General features: G+C 45.7%; 1 protein-coding gene across 1 annotated transcript in view; it reads right to left on the minus strand.

Annotated features, from left to right (window-relative positions):
- LOC124552229 (peroxidase-like) overlaps nucleotides 1-25,735 on the minus strand; it is a 339,571-nt gene that overhangs the window by 185,025 nt on the left and 128,811 nt on the right. Inside the window, exon 3 of the mRNA XM_047126501.1 lies at nucleotides 22,711-22,764. The gene's annotated coding sequence lies outside the window, so the exon portion shown is untranslated. The remainder of the gene's footprint in view (nucleotides 1-22,710; nucleotides 22,765-25,735) is intronic.

Here is a 25,735-nt window from a genome sequence, read left to right on the forward strand (position 1 = left end):
ACAAACCGAGCAAGCCAATAACCTGTTGGTCCACCTCTGGCCCTTATGCAAACTGTTATTCGGCTTATCCCTGGTTGGTAGAGTTGTTGGGTGTTCTCCTGAGGGATATCGTGTCAAAATCTATCCAACTGGCTCGTTACGTCGTCGAAATACCGAGCTGGTTGGAGGTCCCTGCGTCAAACGTTCTCAACTGGTGAAGATCCAGCGATCTTGCTGGCCGATGTAGGGTTTGGCAAACACGAAGACCAGCAGTAGAAACTCTCAGTGTGCAGGTGAGCATTAGAATGAGATTTTCACTCTACAGCGGAGTGTGCGTTGATATGAAACTTCCTGGCAGATTAAAACTGTGTGCCGGACCGAGTCTCGAACTCGGGACCTTTGCCTTTCGCCGGCAAGTGCTCTACCAACTGAGCTACCCAAGTACGACTCACGCCCCGTCCTCACAGCTTCACTCCTGCCAGTACCTCGTCTCCTACCTTCCAAACTTTACAGAAGCTCTCTTGCCAACCTGGCAGAAGTGAAACTGTGATCCCCAGAAATCAAACTCACAGTTCGATTTAGCACCATATCGTTAAATTTAAGCTTATTTCATGTTGGTTAGGTATAAGCTCCCATGCTTGGGTAGCTCAGTTGGTTGAGCACTTGCCCGCGAAAGGCAAAGGTCCCGAGTTCGAGTCTCGGTCCGGCACATAGTTTTAATCTGCCAGGAAGTTTCGAGCATTATCTTGCTCAACTATGAGCCCAGGACGGCTTGCCACGAAGGGCAACCTAATGGGATGTACAATACCATCGACGACCCGCTGTGCTGATGAGAACCAAAGGGATGTCCCACTATGAAATGGAATGGCACCCCAGATCATCACTCCTGGTTATCGAGCCGTAGGGCGGGCGACTGTTAAATTGGTATCTCACTGGGGTGTCTCCAGACATGCCTTCGTTGGTCGTCGGGTCTCAGTTCAAAGTGGAACTCATCACTGAAGACAATTATATTCCAGTCAATGAAATAACAATCCAGACGCGTGTCTTGAGACACCCTGGACAACTATGGGATACCAAACCTGACTGTAGCCCACCATGTGGCCCAACAAGGTATATGAGATCTTTGCTTAGTAGGAAATGTGTGACATGTTTGCTTTCCGAATGGTCTTTGGCCGGCCGGAGTGGTCGTGCGGTTCTAGGCGCTGCAGTCTGGAGCCCAGCGACCGCTACGGTCACAGGTTCGAATCCTGCCTCGGGCATGGATGTGTGTGATGTCCTTAGGTTAGTTAGGTTTAATTAGTTCTAAGTTCTCGGCGTCTGATGACCTCAGAAGTCGCATAATGCTCAGAGGCATTTGAACCATTTTGAACCATTTTTGAATGGTCTTTGCATTGTAAACAAAAACATACAATTTAAAGCGCTAACGTGACGAATATTTAGTAATGTTTGAGTACCACAAAGATTGGTTCAGAATATTTGTGCCGTTTGCATCGCAATAGTGTGTACACTGTCATGAAACAGCATAAGGACCAAAGCAAGACGAAACAGCGTCATGTGGAACATATACTGTCATGTTGAAAAGTATGTAAGAGATTGATAGGCGCCGCGGGGGATTAGCCCAGCGGTCTAGGGCGCTGCAGTCATGGACTGTGCGGCTGGTCCCGGCTGAGGTTCGAGTCCTCCCTCGGGCATGGCTGTGCGTGTTTGTCCTTAGGATAATTTAGGTTAAGTAGTGTGTAAGCTTAGGGACTGATGACCTTAGCAGTTAAGTCCCATAAAATTTCACACACATCTGAACATTTGCGGCCCGTGTAGTTTCACTGGTTCCGTAATGGAGAGAGTCATAAAGCCATTGTCTCCCATCCTGAGGCAAGTTGGACCAAAACTGTTCCAACTGATTCCTAGCATCCTGAATTGGGTCAGCAAAGTAGGCGACTGACGCTCATACTCTGAGGGCATGTCTTAAGCGTAGCAATACCACCGTATTTACTATAACACGTATCACAACAGATGAGGGAGGGTGCGTTATGTCCACCACAAAAAACTTAAAAAAATGTAATTAATTATTAATAAATTTTCTTAACATCATCCATTTAAATAGGTATCGATGTATAACCACACTAAGTCATCAAAAGTATCCGGACACCACCAAAAACATACGTTTTTCATATTAGGTACATTGTGCATTGGATACAAGATGACTTGGACAGGATTTGTGATTGGTGTAAAGAATGACAGCTAACTCTAAATACAGATAAATGTAAATTAATTCAGATGAGTAGGAAAAGGAATCCCGTAATGTTTGAATACTCCATTAGTAGTATAGCGCTTGACACAGTCACGTCGATTAAATATTTGGGCGTAACACTGCAGAGCGATATGAAGTGGGACAAGCATGTAATGGCAGTTGTGGGGAAGGCGGATAGTCGTCTTCGGTTCATTGGTAGAATTTTGAGAACATGTGGTTCATGTGTAAAGGAGACCTCTTATAAAACACTAATACGACCTATTCTTGAGTACTGCTCGAGCGTTTGGGATCCCTATCACGTCAGATTGAGGGAAGACATAGAATCAATTCAGAGGCGGGCTGCTGGATTTCTCACTGGTCGGTTTGATAATCACGCGAGTGTTACGGAAATGCTTCAGGAAGTCGGGTGGGAGTCTCTAGAGGAAAGGAGGCGTTCTTTTCGTGAATCGCTACTGAGGAAATTTAGAGAACCAGCATTTGAGGCTGACTGCAGTACAATTTTACTGCCGCCAACTTATACTTCGCGGAAAGACGACAAAGATAAGATAAGAGAGATTAGGTCTCGTACAGAGGCATATAGGCAGTCATTTTTCCCTCGTTCTGTTTGGGAGTGGAACAGGGAGAGAAGATGCTAGTTGTGGTACGAGGTACCTTCCGCAACGCACCGTATGGTGGATTGCGGAGTATGTATGTAGATGTAGATGTAGATGCTGCCACCTACTGCCAGTTACTCCTATCAGCGACCTCAGTAGTCATCAGGCATCGTGAGAGAGCAGAACGGGGCACTCCGCAGAACTGATCGACTTCGAACGTGGTAAGGTTATTGGGTGTCACTTGTGTCATACGTTTGTACGCGACCTTTCCACACACCTAAACATCCTTAGGTCCACTGTTTCCGATGTAATAGTGAAGTGGAAACGTGAAGGGGCACGTACAGCACAAAAGCGTACAGGCCGACCTCGTCTCTTGACTGACAGAGACCGCTGATAGTTGAAGAGGGTCGTAATGTGTAATAGGCAGACATCTATCCAGACCGTCACACAGGAATTCCAAACTGCATCACGATCCACTGCAAGTACTGTGACAGTTGGGCGGGAGGTGAGAAAACTTGGATTTCATGGTCGAGCGGCTGCTCATAAGCCACACATCACGCCGGTAAATGCCAAACGACGCCTCCCTTGGTGTAAGGAGCGTAAACATTGGACGATTGAACAGTGGAAAAACGTTGTGTGAAGTGACGAATCCGGTACGCAATGTGGGGATCCGATGGCAGTGTGTGGGTATGGCGAATGCTCGGTGAACGTCATCTGCCGGCGTTTGTAGTGCCAACAGCAAAATCCGGAGGTGGCTCTGTTATGGTGTGGTTGTGTTTTTCATGGAGGGGGCTTGTGCTCCTTGCTGTTCTGTGTGGCACTATCACAGCACAGGCCTAAATGGTTCAAATGGCTCTGAGCACCATGGGACTTAATTTCTGAGGTCAGTAGTACCCTAGAACGTAGAACTAATTAAACCTAACTAACCTAAGGACATCACACGCAACCATGTCCGAGGCAGGATTCGAACCTGCGATCGTAGCGGTCGCGCGGTTCCAGACTGAAGCGCCTAGAAGCGCTCGGCACAGGCCTACATTGGTGCTTTAAGCACCTTCTTGCTTCCCACTCCTGAAGAGCAATTCGGAGATGGCGATTGCATCTTTCAACACGAACGAGCACCTCTTCATAATGCACGGCCTGTGGCGGAGTGGTTACACGACAGTAACGTCCCTATAATTGATTAGCCTGACCACAATCCTGACCTGAATCCTACAGAACACCTTTGGGATGTTTTGGAACGCAGACTTCGTGCCAGGCCTCACAGACTGACATCGATACCTCTCCTCTCTGCAGAACTCCGTGAAGAATGGGCTGCCATTCCCCAAGAAACCTTCCAGGACCTGATTGAAAGTATGCCTGCGGGAGTGGAAGCTGTCATCAAGGCTAAGGGTGGGCCAACACCATATTGAATTCCTGCGTTACCGATGGAGGACGCAGCCAGGTCTCCGGATAGTTTTGATCACATAGTGTAGGTTCCAGAAAATAACAATTTCAGCACATTTTCCGTTATGTGTACAGAGAGAGGCCCGGTACCTTATAAACAGTACAACAAAAAGTAAAAAAAATACAGATTTATTTAACTGTCGTAAAGTTTAATTGGCAACATACGGTTTAAAGTTATATAGACGTGTAATAAGTGTCCATAACTTGAACATATGAGTATGACATTTGTTGCGAATAATCACATTCGCAACTAAGACTTAATGTTCTAGGTTATGTTTTAGTGAAAAATTCGAAACAATTACAGAATTGGTTGAAATGGCTCTGAGCACTGTGGGACTTAACATATCTGAGGTCATCAGTCGGCTAGAACTTAGAACTACTTAAACCTAACTAACCTAAGGACATCACACACATCCATGCCCGAGGTAGGATTCGAACCTGCGACCGTAGCGGTTGCGCTGCTCCAGACTGTAGCGCCTGGAACCGCTCGGCCACTCTGGCTGGCCAATTACAGAATCCCTATAAGGAATAATTCAAAACAAATATTTTTTCAAACTTTTAAGTTGTAAATTATACGACTAGATCACAATATTTTCAGACAGTGGGCACAAAGTATCTCTTTCCTCCCCCCACCCTTCATATTGCAAGGGTTAAATGATGCATCGGTTGTTACGGAATGTATTCAAGGGTTTTGTTTCACATCATTTTTGTTGTTGTTGTTGTTGTTACAATGAAATAAACACCCTTAGCTGCTTACAGGCGTTGACCTACGTCAACGGGGACAGATGAAAATGTGTGCCCCGACCGGGACACGAACCCGGGATCTCCTGCTTACATGGCAGACGCTCTATCCATCTGAGCCACCGAAGACACAGAGGATAGCGCGACTGCAGGGACTTATCTCTGGCACGCCTCCCGCGAAACCCACATTCTCAACGTATTGCCCCGCACTTCATTCGTAGTGCCCCCGCCCATTATACTCAACACTCGCGGCCCTTTGCCGATTCCCGTAAGAGTTCGGGCACTGTTTGTGCATTCTCACAGAAGAAGAAGATGGTCAAGTGGCCGGTGAGCCTTAACTATATATTTACTAAGATGGTATGTCCGAAAGAACAGATACCATCGGTGTCCAAGCAGCTCGTTAGAATGAAATTACAATGAAATAAACACCCTTAGCTGCTTAGAGGCGTTGACATACCTCGACGGCGACAGCTAAGGGTGTTTATTTCATTGTAATTTCATTCTAACGAGCTGCTTGGACACCGATGGTATCTGTTCTTTCGGACATACCATCTTAGTAAATATGTTGTTGTTGTTGTGAAGTGCCGGCCATGATGGCCGAGCGTGTTTAGGCGCTTCAGTCTGGAACCGCGCGACTGCTACGGTCGCAGGTTCGAATCCTGCCTCGGGCATGGATGTGTGTGACGTCCTTAGGTTAGTTAGGTTTAAGTAGTTCTAAGTTCTAGGGGACTGATGACCTCAGGTGTTAAGTCCCATAGTGCTCAGAGCCATTTGAATTTTTTTGTTGTGAAGTGTTTGCATTACTCGGTGTGCCTTGCGTACTCTTCGTGGATGCGTTTTTAGTCGCGAACGTGTCAAGCGGGACCTCAGGGAAGCGTTTCTGATATGGGACGGTGTTGGCCGTTTCGTCAGCCGCGCCGTCTGAGAATCGCTTTCGCGGACGTGCATCATGCAGCTATGTATCCGCCTGCCGCTTCTGGGTGCGAGTTTTGAGAAGCGCAGTTTCCGCCAGGCGGTTGCGGAGCCAGCAGCAACAGGTGGGTGTGCGGGGTCGGGGGAAGCACGATCAGCCGCTGTCCACGTGATCGCCGAGCAAGCGACCTCGTCTTGCGGCTCGCGGGGGCGTGGTGGTGGGGGCGGAGCTCCGGTGGTGGGGGGTCCTCTCAGCTGCAGCGGGGGCCAGCGCGGGTGACCCGCTGAGAAACGCCGCGTAATAACTCCTCACCTGTATGTACGCAAAACCGGCGAGGGCATGGCGCTCTCACATTGACACTGAAAACTACGTTGATGGTGTTAGGAAGGCAACCAGCCACAAATTTACTTTGAGTTCCTTTATTCAAAGGAAACCGTTACCGGTTTCGAATCGTTGTGATTCATCATCAGACGGTTTACACGCTTTCTTTCTGACATTTGGCGCGTTTTTATAGATTAATTGTCCTAAAATATAAATGAAACATAATTATAAACACGCCACACACAGATGGTTGCGTTACAGATTTTCGTTGCATGTGACTTACGTGAAACGTCGGTTTCGAGTGTTTGTTTTCATAACGTTCGTCCAATCGATGTAAATGCATTCCCACTGCATCCTCGTTGTTGCACAGCTAATGGTTCTCACTGTACACTTTAGATTTGTCGCTGAGATCATTTCAACCACGCACCACATGTTTTGATACATGCAACCGTTCAAGACCTTTATGTTGCCAATCAATGATGAAATTCTTATGGATTACCATGCGCCATGACACCAGACCACAATTATTCGCGATTGGTTTGAATCTGCACAGTTTCGAGAGAATGGTCTCGGCACCCAAAATGCCCAACATGAACAGTTATGGGATATAATCGAGAGGTGAGTTTGTGCACAAAATCCTGCACCGCAACTCTTTCGCAATTGTGGACGGCTATAGGGGCAGAATGGGAAAACTGGTAGAAGCCGACCTCGGGGAAGATCAGTTTGGATTCCGTAGAAATGTTGGAACACGTGAGGAAATACTGACCCTACGAATTATCTTAGAAAATAGATAAAGAAAAGGTAAACCTACGTTTCTAGCATTTGTAGACTTGGAGAAAGCTTTCTACAATCATGACTGAAATACTCTCTTTCACATTCTGAAGGTGGCAGGGGTAAGATACAGGAAGCGAAAGTCTATTTACAATTTGTACAGGAACCAAATGCCAGTTATAGGAGTCGACGGTTGGGAAGGGAGTGAGACAGGGTTGCAGCCTCTCCCCGATGTTATTCAATCTGTATATTGAGCAAGCAGTAAAGGAAACAAAAGAAAGGTTCGGAGTAGGTATTAAAATCCATGGAGAAGAAATAAAAACTTTGAGGTTCGCCGATGACATTGTAATTCTGTCAGAGACAGCAAAGGACTTGGAGGAGCAGTTGAACGGAATGGACAGTGTCTCGAAAGGAGGGTATGAGATGAACATCAACAAAAGCAAAACGAGGATAATGGAATGAAGTGGAATTAAGTCGGGTGATGCTGAGGGCTTAAAGTAGTAAAGGAGTTTTGCTATTTGGGGAGCAAAATAACTGATGATGGTCGAAGTAGAGAATGTAAACTGGCAACGGCAAGGAAAGCGTTTCTGAAGAAGAGAAATTTGTTAGTATCGAGTATAGATTTAAGTGTCAGGAAGTCGTTTCTGAAAGTGTTCGTATGGAGTGTAGCCATGTATGGAAGTGAAACATGGATGATAAATAGTTTGGACAAGAAGAGAATAGAAGCTTTCGAAATGCGGTGCTACAGAAGAATGCTGAAGATTAGATGGGTAGATCACATAACTAATGAGGAAGTATTGGATAGGATTGGGGAGAAGAAGAGTTTGTGGCACAACTTGACTAGAAGAAGGGATCGGTTGGTAGGACATGTTCTGAGGCATCAAGGGATCACCAATTTAGTATTGGAGGGCAGCTTGGAGGGTAAAAATCGTAGAGGGAGACCAAGAGATGAATACACTAAGCAGATTCGGAAGGATGTAGGCTGCAGTAGGTACTGGTAGATGAAGAAGCTTTCACAGGATAGAGTAGCATGGAGAGCTGCATCAAACCAGTTGCAGGACTGAAGACCACAACAGCAACATAGGGGCAACATGGCCCAATATATCTGTAGGGAGTTTCAACGACTTGTTCAGTCCAAGCCGTGTGGAGCAGCTTCACGACCCCGTGCAAAAGGAGGTCCGACACGATATTAGAAGGTAACGAGCGGCTGTCTTATAGACGTACACTTGAAGATGTGATCTGATATCACGAAACCGGTCGTGCTCTTGTAAGTTCAAGTTCATATACTACTACTACTACCACCACTACTACTACGTGATCAGGCCCAGTGGACCGCACGCATCTACAAGTTTCCTCCTCCACTGTATTCTGTCCATTGCTGCTATCCGCCATCCGTTCACATCTTTTGACACTTGGTTTAAATCTTCATGGAGGCCATCCCTCCAGCGCTTCTCGGGTCTCCCTGGCAGCCTCTTTCCTGTAGGTGTGAAATCCAGGATCTTCCGAGGCCATCTGTGATCCTCCATCCGGGCCACATGGCCGGCCCACTGCATTCGTTTGACAGTTCCTGCTATTTTGGGCTGCTGGTATAGTTCCTCGAGCTCTTGGTTGTATCTGATCCTCCATTGGCCTGTATCTGCATCCAGAACCGGACCGAAGATCTTCCGAACCACTTTTATCTCAAAAACGAGGAGCTTACGGAAGTCCTGTTTCCGGATACTCCATGTCTCACAGCCATATGGAACAACAGGCTGGATCAGGGTTTTGTACAGTCGAATCTTGAACTGTCTGGAGAGATATTTGGACCGAAGCAGTTCGATCAAGTTCATATACAGCTGAAAACGTAGATAGTGATACTTCGTTGGATTAGAATTAATCTCGTGATTAATGCACGTCAGAGGCGATTTGGCTACTGATGGAACATCGTTTGGGGCAGTGGGAAGAGGTGGGGCTAGAGGCAGCAGGAGGTGACGAGCTGGCAACGAGCAGTAGGAGCGTCACTGACCCGACCTTGCGGCAAGGTCTCCTTCCGGAGGGCCGCCGCTCCACAGAAGGAAGGAAGGAAGGAAGGAAGGAAGGAAGCCTTGCGTGAGGTCAGCAAGCGAACTGGGTCACTGCCGCTTCGGGGGCGGACCTTGGCAGGAAGTAGTGGTCGTGACAGCCTTCAGGCTCCACAGCCCGTTCACCGTGGCTACGGAACGACCGTAATCTGTAGCTAAAACATTGTCGGGTCATTAAACCTGCAGAATCATGACGATTAAATAAGAAATAACGAAATTTTAGCCGGCCGGTATGGCCAAGCGGTTCTAGGCGCTTCAGTCTGGAACCGCGCGACCGATACTGTCGCAGGTTCGAATCCTTGCATAAAAAGTTCTCGGTTTACTTGCCGCGTCAAATTTGGATAACATCCCAAGCTTTCGATGACTACTTGCGTCACCTTCGTCAGGGGTAAAACTGACTGTCGTGGGCCGGTGAGGCTTCCGCTTTTATAAGCAGTGGACGGTTTCTCATTGGCTGGATGACGTCACGGTGAAAACGTGATTATTTGAATAGTATACATCAGAACATACGATTTACAGTGGAGGTGGAGAAGGATGGGAAGTTACCCTTCTTAGATGTGCTGGTGGAGCGAAAATCAGATGGACGTCTCGGACATTCTGTGCACAGAAAACCGACGCATACAGATTTATATCTAAACGCGCGTAGTTTTCACCATCCAGCTCACAAGAGAGCTATGTTGAATACCTTGGTACACAGAGCAAGGACTATTTCGGACAAGGATCATCTCGGCTCCGAGATTAACCATCTGACGACGGTATTCAGAAAAAATGGATATTCCGATCGTGATCTGGCGAAGAAACCTGGGAAGGACGCTGTTCGAACACATCAAGAGGACCAACACATCGCGCGGCTACCATTCTGCGGTGCAACGACCAGCAAGATCGGCAGAGTCCTGAGCCGGTAGGGAATCAGCCCAGTCTTCCGGCCACCCGGGAAGATTAAGGAGGTGTTGCGAGCCGAGAAAGACAATCTCGGCCTGAGAGTACCGGGAATTTACAGCATTCCTTGCCAGTGTGGGAAACATTTCGTGGGCCAGTCTATAAGAACTGTTGCCGATCGCTGTGTGGATCTTCGGCGTCACCTGAAATACAGGTACCTAGAAAAATCAGCTCTGGCTGAGCACAGTGTGTTAAATAAACATCAGATTTTTTTACTCGATGAAACAAGACTACTTGCTCACGCTTCAAACTATTGGGAGTCTGTCATGAGGGAAGCAGTTGAAATTAAAAGTCTGTGAAAATAATTTCCACAGAGACTCCGGTTATGCACTCAGCAATGCATGGAAGCGCGCAGTTGATAAAGAAAGAGCGCAGAGGGAGACTTCTTACATTCCTCGCAGTTCTCCCCCTGTTGCGATGGATGGCGCTGCAAGCAACTCTGGATAAAGCGCGCAAACAAAATCTGTGGACGTTTTCACCGTGACGTCATCCAGCCAATGAGAAGCCGTCCACTGTTTATAAAAGTGGAAGCCTCAGAGGTCCACGACAGCCAGTTTTACCCCTGACGACGGAGGTAGTCATTGAAAGCTTGGGATTTTATCCAAATTTGACGCGATAATTAAACCGAGAACTTTTTTTGCAAGGACTCCGTCGCGAAAGACTTCGTAATCATATTAGGTTCGAATCCTGCCTCGGGCACGGATGTGTGTGATGTGCTTAGGTTAGTTAGGTTTAAGTAGTTCTAAGTTCTAGGGGACTGATGAGCTCAGATGTTGTCCAATAGTCCTCAGAGCCATTTTTGAACCATTTGAACGAAATTTTACTGATTGTGCGTATACTGTCTGTCCGCATCTGTACGTGGGTGGGTGGATGATACGTGTTCAGTTCCCAGTACTGCCAAGGATTTTGCCTTGATGGGAGGACGCCATCAGCCACATGACGCAAGTTGAGGAGCTACTGGAATGAGAAATAGCCGCTCCAAGAACTGGAAAGCCGGCAACGAGCAGGGGAGCGCAGAGAAGACCGCGACCCGCCCCCCCGCCCCCCTACCATACAACATCCACATGACACCTTTGGCTGAAGGATGACACGGTGGTCGGTCGGTATCGCCTGGGCCAGCTGTGGTCAGAACGGCAGAACGTATACACTATAGAAGGAAGAATGTATGGTTGAACGTTATACAGGTTGCGAAATTCAGTAACCACAGCTGACACTTCTGAAAACAATATTTTATTTATTTCCTGCTACTAGTTGCAAATGGAGGTCATTGCAAACTTTTGGAATTCTCAAGACAATAATTGCTCTTTTGGAGTGCATGCCAAGTTCAACATCAAGGTCTACTTTCAGATCCAATAGCAGTGAAAACAGAAGTTAAGCAAGGGTACATACTCTCACCGATACTATTTAACATAGTACTGAATCTTGTAATGACAGAAGCAATGGATAAAGTGTGAGGAATAAAATGCAGCAATGGAACACATCTAGAAGACCTAGATTATGCAGATGACCTTTGCCGTGTATACCACAGCCGCAACGACATCAAAGAGAAAGTAGAAGATTTGAAATCTGCAGCGAAGGAAATCTTAATGCCCAAAAAACATAGGATATGAGGGCAAATGATAATAACAGTGGCGAGCTTGAGCTTGGGAACCAGGCAATCGAAGAGGTGGAAACGTTTTGCTACCTTGGAAGCATGATTAAACCGTATGGTGGTGCAACAGAGGACATTAACAGCCGCATCAGCAAAGCCAAAGGCGCTTTTACAACCCTCCGCTCTATCTGATGCTCGAAGGATATAACATTGAGGGCGAAACTACGGATATTTGGAAGTTGGTTGATTGACCTGGGGGAAGGGACCAAACAACGGCGTCATCGGTCCCATCGGATTAGGGAGAGATGGCGAAGGATGTGGGCCGTGCCATTTCAGCGAAATTTTTAAAAGGTTACATAACTAGTTTCGACGCCTGAGTCGCTATTTTCAAATGTAATCACAAACCTGGAAAACTGAATTAATAATAGCAACCACATTTATTTCAAATATTGCTAAAAATACGCTAAAACCAGTAAACTGAAGCAATGGCAGCAGGAGCGACCGTTTGTGGTGTCAAATAAACATTTTATATGTTTGGAGTCTGCATCAAGTAAGCGCGACAGCTGACACGAACGAGTTAGGGACACGCTGCGAAGGCTAGTCTAGCGCCGGCCGGAGTGGCCGAGCGGTTCTAGGCGCTACATTCTGGAACCGCGCGACCGCTACGGTCGCAGGTTCGAATCCTGCCTCGGGCATGGATGTGTGTGATGTCCTTAGGTTAGTTAGGTTTAAGTAGTTATAAGTTCTAGGGGACTGGTGACATCAGAAGTCCCATAGTGCTCAGAGCCATTTGAACCATTTGAACGCTCTAGCAAGTGGGTATGGTCAATACTAAATTGTAACAGGAATGCTCGAGGAACATAAATGTGATTTCTTGAAAGAAAGACAACACAGTTCTCCTGAAACCCTACTGTGTAAATTTGTAGAAGCTGTGTTGCAAACAGACTGTGCGACGATCTTACACATTGCCTAGTTATGATGAGTAGTCGTGATTAATGCGCTTATACGTACGTGAAGACATTCAGTTTTCCGTCGTTTAATATGTGAGTGAAAAACGAGAAAAAAAATGTACTGCTACGAGGTACCCTCAGTCAGCACGTATGTTGTAGATGTACAGTACAACGTCAGTTGTCACCTTCGCGCCGCACAAGGACATTACAATCTTAATGAGCCATTGTTATTGAATATGTATGATTCGCACTGAACCAGGCCCGTAGTTGACCATTCGAAAGTGAGATAACATGTTGGTGTTTTCCGTACGACACTCGCTCATTCACAAAAGCCACACCCTCTTCGTTAAACCAACGAAAAACAACGTAGATAAGGTTGAAATGCAGTACACAAATTTAGCACTGCCGTACAGAGGGACGATAATTTTGTAACAACGATTCGGCCTTCTGCGCGTGAGAAGTAAACAGCCACACCTCCGCGGGAAAATGGTAAACATGTCGATATGAGCAACGGCAGGTTCAATGCGAGACGGCCGGCACGTATCTCCGTGGTTTATTTCTGGCCGCGGCAGATAAACCGGCTCATATATCGGCCTCCTGTTACCCTGGCAGGCGATAACAGACAGCTGCACACAACTGCTTCCTGATGCATCTCGGCCCTTCACAGCTGGACATCATCGTGTAAACGCCCGACACTGAAATGTTATCCGCAGCGTGTTTTCTGCTTCATCTCAAACGCAGTGGTATATTTTACTTCCTGCTATGCTATTTCTAAAATTGCCTCGCCACTAGTAAGTATGTGATCGAAGCGATGCCGGCACTCCGTGTGGTAAAATCGTTGTCGCTTAATGTTTACAGAATTATCATCTAAGTACACGTGATATTCTGCAAGCCACATGCAGTTGCGTTCGAGGGGTACTTCTGGTAGCACCAACTAATCCCTTCTTCCCTGTTCCACATGAGAATGGTGCGTGGGAAGCATGATTGTCCGATAAGCCTCTGTATTAGCTCTAATTTCTCGAATTTTATCGTTATGGCCATTATGCGATGTCTATGCGGGAGGAACTAATACACTACTGGCCATTAAAATCGCTACACCACGAAGATGACGTGCAACAGGCGAGAAATTTAACCGACAGGAAGAATATGCTCTGATATGCAAATGATTTGCATATCAACCGAACTATCAGCTTAATAAGTCACAGCTGCAAAATACTAACACGAATTCTTTACAGACGAATGGAAAAACTAGTAGAAGCCAACCTCGGGGAAGATCAGTTTGGATTCCGTAGAAACACTGGAACACGTGAGGCAATACTGACCTTACGACTTATCTTAGAAGAAAGATTAAGGAAAGGCAAACCTACGTTTCTAGCATTTGTAGACTTAGAGAAAGCTTTTGACAATGTTGACTGGAATACTCTCTTTCAAATTCTAAAGGTGGCAGGGGTAAAATACAGGGAGCGAAAGGCTATTTACAATTTGTACAGAAACCAGATGGCAGTTATAAGAGTCGAGGGACATGAAAGGGAAGCAGTGGTTGGGAAGGGAGTAAGACAGGGTTGTAGCCTCTCCCCGATGTTGTTCAATCTGTATATTGAGCAAGCAGTAAAGGAAACAAAAGAAAAATTCGGAGTAGGTTTTAAAATTCATGGAGAAGAAATAAAAACTTTGAGGTTCGCCGATGACATTGTAATTCTGTCAGAGACAGCAAAGGACTTGGAAGAGCAGTTGAATGGAATGGACAGTGTCTTGAAAGGAGGATATAAGATGAACATCAACAAAAGCAAAACAAGGATAATGGAATGTAGTCTAATTAAGTCGGGTGATGCTGAGGGAATTAGATTAGGAAATGAGGCACTTAAAGTAGTAAAGGAGTTTTGCTATTTGGGGAGCAAAATAACTGATGATGGTCGAAGTAGAGAGGATATAAAATGCAGGCTGGCAATGGCAAGGAAAGCGTTTCTGAAGAAGAGAAATTTGTTAACATCCAGTATTGATTTAAGTGTCAGGAAGTCATTTCTGAAAGTATTCGTATGGAGTGTAGCCATGTATGGAAGTGAAACATGGACGATAAACAGTTTGGACAAGAAGAGAATAGAAGCTTTCGAAATGTGGTGCTACAGAAGAATGCTGAAGATTAGATGGGTAGATCACATAACTAATGAGGAAGTACTGAATAGGATTGGGGAGAAGAGAAGTTTGTGGCACAACTTGACCAGAAGAAGGGATCGGTTGGTAGGACATGTTCTGAGGCATCAAGGGATCACCAATTTAGTATTGGAGGGCAGCGTGGAGGGTAAAAATCGTAGAGGGAGACCAAGAGATGAATACACTAAGCAGATTCAGAAGGATGTAGGTTGCAGTAGGTACTGGGAGATGAAAAAGCTTGCACAGGATAGAGTAGCATGGAGAGCTGCATCAAACCAGTCTCAGGACTGAAGACCACAACAACAACAACAACATGCAAATGATTAGCTTTTCAGAGCATTCACACAAGGTTGGCGCCGGTGGCGACACCTACAGCGTGCTGACATGAGGAAAGTTTCCAATCGATTTCTCATACACAAACAGCAGTTGACCGGCGTTGCCTGGTGAAACGTTGTTGTGATGCCTCGTGTAAGGAGGAGAAATGCGTACCATCACGTTTCCGACTTTGATAAAGGTCGGATTGTAGCCTAATGCGATTGCGGTTTCTCGTATCGCGACATTGCTGCTAGCGTTGATCGAGATCCAACGAATGTTAGCAGAATATGGAATCGGTGGGTTCAGGAGGGCAATACGGAACTCCGTGCTGGATCCCAACGGTCTCGTATCACTAGCAGTGGAGATGACAGCCATCTTATCCGCATGGCTGTAACGGATCGTACAGCCACGTCTCGATCCCTGAGTCAACAGATGGGGACGTTTGCAAGACAACAACCATCTGCACGAACAGTTCGACGACGTTTGCAGCAGCACGGACTATCAGCTCGGAGACCACGGCTGCAGTTACCCTTGACGCTGCATCACAGGCAGAAGCGCCTGCGATGCTGTACTCAACGACGAACCTGGGTGCACGAATGCCAAAACTTCATTTTTTCGGATGAATCCAGGTTCTGTTTACAGCATCATGATGGTCGCATCCGAGTTGGGCGACATCGCGGTGAACGCACATTGGAAGCGTGTATTCGTCATCGCCATACTGGCGTATCACCCGGCGTGATGGTATGGGGTGCCATTGGTTACACGTGTCGGTCACTTCTTGTTCGCATAGGCGGCACTTTGAACAGTGGACGTTACATTTCAGATGTGTTATGACCCCCGGCTCTACCCTTCATTCGATCCCTGCGAAACCCTACATTTCAGCAGGATAATGCACGACCGCACGTTGCAGGTCCTGTACGGGCCTTTCTGGATACAGAAAATGTTCCACTGCTGCCCTGGCCAGTACATTCTCCAGATCTCTCTCCAATTGAAAACGTCTGGTCAATGGTGGTCGAGCAACTGGTTCGTCACAATAAGCCAGTGACTACTCTTGATGAACTGTGGTATCGTGTTGAAGCTGAATCTCGTGGAGGAACAGAGCGAGCTGAGTTTCATTAAGATCCCTGCTTGCGGAATCCATATTGATTATTACAGAGGAGATTTTCGTTATCCAAAAACGTGATAGTTCTTGAGCATAGAACAGTACCACGATTCTACAACAAACAGGAAACACGTCTAACAAAAACGATGCAAAAAGTGTTTTGCTAAATAATTCAGAACGGTGAGAAAATTTTGATGGCAGGAAGAAATAACGGAGTCTTACATGGTTCAGTTTTGTCTTCACTCCTGTCCGATATACAAGTGAATGACCTTCCAAGTATGGTTGTAGTTTCTGCATACGTAACAAGCGTTAATGCGCTTAAGTAGAAAGCACTAGAAGGAATTGCTAACAACGTTTTTTCAAATAATAGAGAAGTGTTTCCCAACAAACAGATGCTACTTCAGAAAAAAACGTATACTGTGTACTGTACAGTTAGAAAACACTAACAATTGCGGGATTGGAGTCAGCGAATGAGACAGAATATTCCACATTATTTTTTAGTATGAATATTGATGAGAATTTCAACTGATTTTGTAAAACAAGTAATTATAACAAGTTCTGCTCTTTGTATAATTGCTAATACTGGAAGCAAACCAACCAACATAGCTCCACTCATTTGTGTCATATTTTTCTAGGGTAAGTTATCGCTTAGAAAGTGCATTCCGAGTATACAAAAGCAACTGGCGAGAGTAGTGGGCGGTGTTCACCCACATTCACTTTGTAGGCACTTCTCCAAGGATTTAGGCAAATTAACTGTAGCTTCACCAGCCGGCGAATGCGGGCTGGTTCCCATTATTCCGCCTCCGTTACACTATGTCGGCTATTGCTGCTCAATCACTGTTTCCACGTACGCGTACACCATAATTACTGTACCACACAAACATTGGGGTTACACTCGTGTGGTATGAGACGATCCCGGGGAGAGGGGAGGGGGGGGGGGGGGGGGAGCGAGGCGTCCACTGGAGCCCGAACCGTACAAAAACACTGCGTTTGGTGTGGGGCGGCGGTGGGGTGGGTAGACTGCTGTGGCCTGTTGTGGGGTTCTCAACTGCCGAGGGCTACGGCGCGACGAAGCCTCTCTGTTGCTTCTATGTCCCCCGTTTAATACACACAATACACATGTCTGAGCGTAGACATCGTTTCAAAGACGGACAAGCAAGCTACACTAATGACCATTAAAATTGCTACACCAAGAAGAAATGCACATGATAAACGGGTATTCATTTGACAAACATAATATACTAGAACTGACATGTGATTAAATTTTCACGAAATTTGGGTGCATAGATCCTGAGAAATCAGTACCGAGAACAACCACCTCTGGCCGTAATAACGGCCTTGATACGTCTGGGCATTGGATGGCGTGTACAGGTACAGCTGCCCATGCAGCTTCAACACGATGCCACAGTTCATCAAGAGTAGTGACTGGCATATTGTGACGAGCCAGTTGCTCGGCCACCATTGACCAGAGGTTTTCAGTTGGTGAGAGATCTGGAGAGTCTGCTGGACTGGGCAGCTGTCGAACATTTTCTGTTTCCAGAAAGGCCCGTACAGGACCTGCAACATGCGATCTCGCATTATCCTGCTGAAATGTAGGGTTTCGCATGGATCGAATGCAGGGTAGAGCCACGGGTCATAACACATCTGAAATCTAACGTCCACTGTTCAAAGTGCCGTCAATGCGAATAAGAGGTGACAGAGACGTGTAACCAATGGCACCCCATACCATCACGCCGGGTGATACGCCAGTATGGCATGACGAATACACGCTTTCATTGTGCGTTCACCGCGATGTCGCCAAACACGGATGCGACCATCGTGACGCTGTAAACAGAACCTGGATTCACCCGAAAAAATGAAGTTTTGGCATTCGTGCACCCAGGTTCGTCGTTGAATACACCATCGCAGGCGTTCCTGTCTGTGATGCAGCGTCAAGGGTAACCGCAGCCACGGTCTCCGAGCTGATAGTCCGTGCTGCTGCAAACGTCATCGAAATGTTCGTGCAGATGGTTGTTGTCTTGCAAACGTCCCCATCTGTTGACTCAGGGATCGAGACGTGGCTGCACGATCCGTTACAGCCATGCGGATAAGACGCCTGTCATCTCGACTGCTAGTGATACGAGGCCGTTGGGATCCAGCACGGCGTTCCGTATTGCCCTCCTGAACGCACCGGTTCCATATGCTGCTAACAGTCATTGGATCTCGACCAACGAGATCTGCAGTGTCGCGATACGATAAACCGCAATCGCGATAGGCTACAATCCGACCTTTACCAAGGTCGGATACGTGATGTTACGCATTTCTCCTCCTTACACGAGGCATCACAACAACGTTTCACCAGGCAACGCTAGTCACCTACTGTTTATGTATGCGAAATCGATTGGAAACTTTCCCCACGTGAGCACGTTGTAGGTGTCGCCACCAGCGCCAACCTTGTGTGAATGCTCTGAAAAGCTAATCATTTGCATATCACAGCAACTTCTTCGTGTCGGTTAAATTTCGCGTCTGTAGCACGTCATCTTCGTGGTGTAGCAATTTTAATGACCAGTAGTGCATTAAGCAGGTACGTAGCGGTATGTCTAGAGTTAAGCAATCATTGTTTCGTCAGTCCATATGTGAATGGAACGAGAAGAAGCCGTCATAGCTGGTACAATTGGAAGCTGCTGCTAATTAAATAGTAAACTACCTGCAGACTCGGTAGGAAATTCCGATATGGCTCACGTCCAAGAAACTATTAGCGGCAGATTCATCGTTGCAATCGTGTCCTACCGCGCGTCAACACGACGCAAGGAAGTGAGCAGCGGAAGAGATGACACTCACTTCTTCGCGGAAATCACTCTCGCGCCACGAGCAGACTGCGTGGAGAGCTGCAACATGAATTTCCTTGTGACTAGCGAAGCGGTGACTGTGGGCAGGCGCGTAGCTCATCTTTTCCACAGACTTGTCACACAAACATCAGACTCAGATTTAGCTCGAGAAAACAAAAAACGTTTCACTAGAGTCACTACAGGACGGACGCGTCGAGACAAGCTTCATAGGCAGCCCAGTTGGTAAACAACCCAGTACCTCGCATCAGACAGATTAATCACTATTGCAATACGTCATCTCATTTATCTCATACCCCAGCCAAAGGAAAACATTAGGAGGCTGCTTCCCTGTTGCCGCCGTACGCCCCCACTCTCTGCTCACACTTCAGTGTCCCGTAGCATTCAAGAAGCAGCTGACCATTTCTCTAAGACATTAACGTATCTCGCCAGTTTTTGCCTGTCAAACAGCACACCAAACGTGTCCACACTCTCCAATCTGCGCTTCTTTCTGTTTTCGTTTCTAAACATTTCCCCCTCACTCACCATTTGCTTTCAGTCACATCCCTGATTCTCTCAATCTACCACCGTCTCTCTCACGTTTACTGCTGCCGGTGCCTCCCAGTTAATATGAAGCTGCCTGCGACTGTTCTTCTTCTGCTTTTCATCATCCATTCTTTTCTCTGCTATAACCACTACTGTTTGCAGTACTTACGTTGTTGTTGTGGTCTTCAGTCTAAAGGCTGGTTTGATGCAGCTCTCCATCCTACTCTATCCTGTGCAAGACTCTTCATCTCCCAGTACCTACTGCAGCATACATCCTTCTGAATCTGCTTGCTGTATTCATCTCTTGGTTTCCCTCTACGATTTTTACCCTCCACCCCCTTCCCCCCATGATTCCCTCCAGTACTAAATTGGTGATCCCTTGATGCCTCAGAATGTGTCCTACCAATCGATCCCTTCTTCAAGCCAGGTTCTACCACTAATTTCTCTTCTCCTCAGTTCTATTCAATAGCTCCTGATTATTTACGTGATCTACCCATCTATCCTCCAGCATTCTTCTGTAGCACCACATTTCAAATGCTTCTATTCCATTCATCTCTAAACTATTTATCGTCCATGTTTCAATTCCATAAATGGCTAAACTCTAGGCTAAACTTTATACAAATAATTTCAGAAAGGACTTCCTGACTCTTAAATCTACACTCGATGGCAACTAATTTCTCTTCTTCAGAAACGCTTTCCTTGCCATTACCTCCGATCCGTAGAACGCCAGGTTCAAATGGCTCTGATCACTATGGGACTTAACTTCTCAGGTCATCAGTCCCCTAGAACGAAGAACTAGTTAAACCTAACTTAAAAAAAGGACAACACACACATCCATGTCCGAGGCAGGATTCGAACCTGCGACCGTAGTGGTCGCGCGGTTCCGGACTGAAGCGCCTAGATTCGCTCGGCCACTGCGGCCGGCAGAATGCCAGGGCCGGCTGCTGTGGCCGAGTGGTTCTAGGCGCTTCAGTCCGGAACCGCGCAACCGCTACGGTCGCAGGTTCGAATCCTGCCTCGGACATGGATGTGTGTCATGTACTTAGGTTAGTTAGGTTTAATTCTAAGTCTAGGGGACTGATGACCTCAGACGAAAAGTCCCGTAGTGCTTAGAGCCATTTGAACCATTTTCAGAACGCCACTTTTGTTTCTTCTGATTAGTTCCCGACCGGAGATCCGAATGGGGGACTATTTTGTATTCAGAATACTTCATTTTATTTACACTTTATTTCCAAATTGTTACGGTTTTCGTGACCTCTTGTTGACAAACTGTCTGTTGGTTTCTGTCTCTGGTTTTTCGGCTGACGTTTCTTTTATGATGTTTCAGACGTTTCGCCATCGCTAATGGCTTGCATTGTCACAGCTTCACCCGATACACTTCTCGAAGTCTCCCGCCGGCAACAGAAGGTGAAGCTGTGACAACGCCAGCCACTCGTCTTGGCGAAATGTCAGAAAAATCACCAAACAAATGTCGAAGAATACATTATAGTTATTTCTGAGTATCGGATTTCGTATGGAATAAACTTCAAATAAACAGGATGTTTCACTATTATAGGTACAAACGAAAGGGGCGAGTAGAGGATAACCATCCCAGTAAACATAGGTCCAGAAACTAATGATTTCGCCAATACCGCTACCACGACAGGGTACATGAACACCTCGTAACTGAGCCCAGTGGATTCGAACCACAGATACGCGCTTGGGGGCAAAGACATTACGAGAAGTGTCCCACATGGCAACCGTTCACCGGAACTCAGGTTTCAGCGCGTCTTCTCATAGACGCTCGTCCGCCTTCATCGACACTATTAAAAATGCTGGAATGTACTAAAACTTTTAAAAATACCCAAAGAGAGAAAATCCATCTGGTTCAATTCAGGGAACCTTGGAAGCCGTGGTATTGAGAGCCACCACCGATACACTTGCTCAAAATTGGTGCTACGTGTTCCCAAACAGTCAGATGACGGTGCACCATGATCCATGTACCACATACGCGTCCTTTAACCGCAACGAAGGTAATACAAAACCTAGCCTTAGACGTTAACAATGTTGTTAACACTGGCACGGCAGCTCTTGTGCATCGCATCGGAGAAAGCATTGCTTTGCGGACCTGTGTTTATTAGGATTATTTCCTTCTTTCACTGTCTAGTCGCCAGTTTCGTTTGTACCTATAATAGCCAAACACCTTGTGTATCTCCTAATGAGCATAAAAACAATGTGCTCACTGACACTCATCATCGCCCAGCCCAAAGCAGTAAAGATAGAAAAAAAAAAATGGCTCTGAGCACTATGGGACTCAACTTCTGAGGTCATTAGTCCCATAGAACTTAGAACTAGTTAAACCTAACTAACCTAAGGACATCACACACATCCATGCCCGAGGCAGGATTCGAACCTGCGACCGTAGCGGTCTTGCGGTTCCAGACTGCAGCGCCTAGAACCGCACGGCCACTTCGGCCGGCAGTAAAGATAGAAGCTTGAATTTTGGATAGGGTATGGATCTTATACTGCAGGCAACGTTTAAGAAAGGTCCGAAATTCCATTCCTAAGGATGCGGAATAGGGGATGAAAGGCTTTTTGAAAGTATGTCGCTATTAAAGGAATTTTGAAGCTAGAACTACGAAAACAGGTATCTGGTTTCTCTGTCGGAAAGTAAAGAATACGTTTCAGCATTTTTTGAATTTCAATTACTGTGGGGGTAAAATAGTGGGTGAGATTATTCGTATGTCGGAAATTAAATAATTACTGAAGAACTAACAGGGTGCAATAGAGGTGAAATTTTTTTTGAAAGTACTTCTGTACGTTAAAAAAATTTTAAGTTAAATTTGGTATTTCACTTTTCGGTTAGATATAAATAAATGTTTGCTACGGGATGCAAGTTGCTATGGAAATATCTCTACGCCAAAGGGCTGATTGACAAAAACTTTGAGTCAAGATACGAGAATCGCTTTTTGGGTAAAGTACATTCGGAGAAGACCATGATTATATGGACTTAATTAGCGTGAAATGCTTGAAGGTGTTGCAGTTTGTGAACAACATCAAAATTCGATTAAACAAAAACGAAAAAATCTCTGAAGGCCATACAGTCTACGCGAGCGAAGCAGCGGACACTGAGCATGTGTGAGATATGAAGAATGCCTGGTTAGGTGTAAGACAAGGATTTTGACGCTGTTCTTTCCAGAATAAATAAAATAAATAGTACGTATTTTTAATGTTCTATGTACGTGTTTACGGTTTCGGACTTACCCAATAGGTCTGTGCGATGTCCTCGGTGTTGACGTAGAGTGAAGTAGCAGCGACCTGAAATACAAGAAATAACGTTAAGTTGAAAAATAGGCACTGCAGTTGGGTTCGTGTGTACATACAAGGAAGGTTCGCTGTGTGTTAACATTAATGCAGTCTGCTGTCAACACACACATCATTGCAACTTAAGTATTGTCTTTCTGCTATCTTCGTGTAACAGGTTAATCTTTGATCAAAACACCGTATATGAACCCTAGAGAAAGAGGTAATGAGACTAATTTTTCCTTTCCTTACGAAAAGGATGAATCACGTGAGACATAGACACCCCTTTTAATTCCTGAACTGTTACACATTTCAAAACGCAGTTTTCGGCAAATGTTAAAGATTCGAGGGGAACGTGTATTTTTGTTTGGTTAATGTTTTTAGCGCTGGTATAAACGGGTATATTGAAGCAAATACGTTTTCCAAAACGGAACGGCATTAGACAGGTGTTGAGGAGACAGTTAGTGATAAAGCGTTTATTAATGCTGACGTTGAAAGATGTCGTAAAAAAATTCGAGAAATGTTCTAGAATTTGAGAGCACGGTGGCTGGAATCGGCCTTTGCGGTGAAAACACTGTGAAACAGAGCTCTCGTGCTACGCTGTGTCAGAACGTCAACACATTCACCTGTCTAGGTGTCTGCACTGCGTGCCTCTCGTTTCTTCTTCGACATTCGCTGCGTGCAGACGTGTACACCAATGAGGAGAAATGGATATGCAACTATTATATGGTGAATGTAAAAGAAATGCCGTAAAAACAGTAGAGGGCTATCTATCCGGATCGGCAATGTCCGTCGCGCCAGGCAATTGCACGAATTATTAAGACGCTAGTGCGGACACGCTGTTTGGACGTCAAAAAGAGGACAAGAAAGGAGACTGCAACTAACACGAAGAAGCCGTTCTGGCTACGACGCTAATGAATCCGCACAGTGGTACAAGACACATTTCCAAGGAACGTGGAATCAGCATCCTCCATTGACAGATCTCCCATCCCTGTCATCTGTCACTACGTCAGACACTCGACGAGCGTGATTTCGAACGTCGTACACAGTTTCATCGGTTTGCCCTTAAGCAACTGAGAGAAGACCCTACGTTCTTCGAACGTGTGCTCTTTACCGATGAGGCGACGTTTGCTAACCACGCTAATGGAAATGTCCGTAACGTGCACCACTGGGCAGCCGAAAATCCACACTGGCTTCTTCAGGCGCGACATCAAAGGCCGTGGAGTGTGAACACATGGTGCGGTATCATAGGAAATTACACTGTGGCACTTTACTTCATCTCAGGCATTTGTACGCACAATTTCCGACGAAAATTCTGCCGGTTCTTCTAGAAGAGTTAAACTTGGATGTTTGACGGGGTATGTGGCTGCAACGTGACAATGGGCAGCTCACTCGTCCCGTGTTGCTATGCAAATACTGAATCAGAACTTTCCTGGACGTTGGATAGGACGGAGTTCTGTTGTCAAATAGCCTGCGAGGTCCCCCTGTTCGACTCACCTTGATTTCTTTCTTTGGGGAGCAATCAAAGATGCAGACTATGGTGGAGCTCCGACTACGCCAGATGATATGTGTCGGCGAATCGTCAGTGCATCTTCTACCATGTCATCCACTGTAATTCATTGCTCTCTCGAACGGCGCTTGCAAATGTGCCTATCTGTCTATGGTCAACGGTTTGAACACATGCTTAAATAAAGGATTTTTTTTTTTTTTTTTGAAGACAAAATTTATGTTATGTGATTTGTGTGCTTACCAAACCATTGTTAGAAAATTGTTTATTTGATTTACGTGTGTACGAAATTGCTCTGCACTGTCAAATAAGTCGACATGGTGTATTGCACGTAGCTGATAATACTGTCATTACGCGCTTGCGTTTCGTTAAGAAGAATATTTATTTTGCGGTGTACAGGTGGTAACCAAAGTAATTTTAATAAAATGTTTTGTTCGACGAATGTATCCCTAACGATATAATTTAGAGCAGTGTAGGGGGACACAGTTGTCCGACAGCATGTATTTTACCTCTAAGAAGCACACAGCCACGTACAGGAAAAGATATGTCAGATCTTCCTTCTAACATTTAGATATTTAATACTGTGGTTCCTTTTCGCAGCTTATAAGACCTCTTTATTTTTGAAGAATGAACAATTGATTTCACTATTTCATCTCACGTAAATCTGACAAGATACACAAATGTGAAATAGTTTTCCTAAGCCCTTTGCGATACGCTACATCTGAGCCTATGTCAAATTTCCGGACAACGTTCGTAGGCAAAGCTGCACCTAGGTCGTAAGTTGGTTCAAGGGCAAATAAAGCTTTATTCTCGTAGCGCAGGCCTTCCTTACACTATAGAACTACGCAGTCTGGTCCGAAACGCCTGCTTGTCCGTGTTTGCACCGCAAATGCCGTTCCCGGCCTCCATGCTCTCACATCCTAGGATATTTCTCGAATTTCTTACGGCAGTTCCCATCGTTAACATTAACAAACGATATGTGTCTGTAATTTTCTTCTCAAGAGCTATCGAATGCAGTTATAAAACGTTCTACTAAGGCAAACGTACTTGCTTCAATATCTCCGTCGGTACCAGCGCTAAATACATTACCCAAACATAAACATACGTGCCCCTCAACGCTCTAATAGTTTTACGCAAACCGCATTTCGATATGTGTAACCGTTCACGAAATAAAATGGCTGTTACGTCCTAAGTGACTCACGCTGTTTATAAGAGGGTAATCTCAAAAGTAAGGTCTCTTATATTTTTATTAGTACATAACATGTTGATTTCTACAACGGTTTACATCAGTTTACAGCTTGAACATTTAGCTATTTTTCGACACAATCACCATTTCTGTCGATGCATTTTTGTAGACGCTGTGGAAGTTTTTGTATGCCCATGTCATACCAGCTCGCCGCCAAGCTGTTCAGAAAGATATGAACCTCTTCTTTCACCTCGTCGTCTGAGCTGAATCGCTTTCCGGCCAAATGTTCTTTT

The sequence above is a fragment of the Schistocerca americana genome, chromosome 10 (assembly GCF_021461395.2).
Source record: "Schistocerca americana isolate TAMUIC-IGC-003095 chromosome 10, iqSchAmer2.1, whole genome shotgun sequence".
Taxonomy (NCBI): domain Eukaryota; kingdom Metazoa; phylum Arthropoda; class Insecta; order Orthoptera; family Acrididae; genus Schistocerca; species Schistocerca americana.